Here is a 1,529-nt window from a genome sequence, read left to right as displayed (position 1 = left end):
ATAGATGGGTAAGCGTGCAAGTCAGCACAGGAGGCGGAAAATGGAGAAATGCGATATTTGCAGATGGAGGAGACAATCCGGAGAAATATGTGTGAACACTAACTAGTCTATATCATATAATGGAGATTGTGTGGGAACTGGCAACAGGTATATCGAGTATTATGAATCAGGATAGATAAATGGGGGAAGAGGGTACATCGGCATCTCGACGTGGTCGGGATTGTCAGCTGAGAGGGACATGACATAGAGGTTCAGTAGGTGATCAGATGGTGCAAAAATGCTTCTCGGAGTGGGTACAGTGGTAGCGAAAACATCGGAGAAGATGAGATTGTAGTCACAAAAACATTTATTAACATAGCGAGTGCAAAGTTGTCAAAGGTGTAATAGATTCTGAGGAAAGCTGATAGGCGATAAAGGTCGGAAGTGGGACTAAGGAATTTGACGCCAAAGGCGAGCCGGAGGGCATGGCGCTCCAAAACCTGTAGACGAGAGTAGAAGGTCAGAGAAGGGCAAAGGTTTTACTGAAAACACTAGTGAGGCTGATAGGACAATAAGAATTAACATCAAAGGCAGGTTTACCCGGTTTCAGAAAAAGCAGGATAGTGGATAACTTCCAGGAATCAGGAAAAAATCTCGAGGAAAGAAGAAAGGTGTAGAACAATGCAAGAAGTCGAAAGAATTGCAGACGGGCAGTACGGAATTGGCAATATGTGATGCCATCAAGACCAGGGGCAGTGTTACGTCTGTTCTTCAGCACCCACTGGACATCAGCTGCAGTAATGGGGGCATGTAAGAAATCATTGTCAACAACATAAGAAGAACTAGGAGTAAGGTCAACGAGGGAGACAACGGTTGAGTTAACGGTGGTTGTAGCGTCACTGTAATCAAGAATATGACGTTCAGGTACTTGAAAGTTCTGTTCATGAAAATCAGCAAAAAGATTGGCCTTGTCCAAAGATGTAGAAGGTGCAGCACCATCAACAAGTATAGGATAGGAGGGAGAACATCGTTGACCTGTGAGGAGCTTAAAACGGTTCCAGAATTGCGAGGAAGAAGAGAAATGACCGAGTTTGTTACAGGCCTGATGCCACCGCTGACTTCGGACTGCTCGATCATTAAAAGCTTGGAATGATCTATTAAAGGTTTAATACTGAGCATGGCCGAATACTTGTATTAAAGGTTTAATACTGAGCATGGCTGAATACTTGGCGGACCGGAATCTGAATCTGAGAGTCCATGGTTTGTTGCTTTCTGCATTTTGAGAGTATTGATGCATCATTATACATCTAACCGTAAAATTCCACTATTCAATCAGAATAGCCCAAGAGGTGGCGGTAGGTAGTGTTGACTAGCAGGATTTCCTCCAGTCTATAAGTTCAAAATAGTGGACGGCTATTGTAGTTAGCCCTTTGTGTAGCTTTCCGAAAATATCTTAAACAAATCAAACCAAACTCAGAGCTTTAAACTTAGTAATTCTAAACCTAAACTACGAGAAAAAGAAATGCAAAAAAGACTGCCATATTATAAGA

This window comes from Limulus polyphemus, unplaced genomic scaffold (assembly GCF_000517525.1).
Source record: "Limulus polyphemus unplaced genomic scaffold, Limulus_polyphemus-2.1.2 Scaffold11, whole genome shotgun sequence".
Taxonomy (NCBI): Eukaryota; Metazoa; Arthropoda; class Merostomata; order Xiphosura; family Limulidae; genus Limulus; species Limulus polyphemus.
This window is presented reverse-complemented; position numbering follows the sequence as displayed.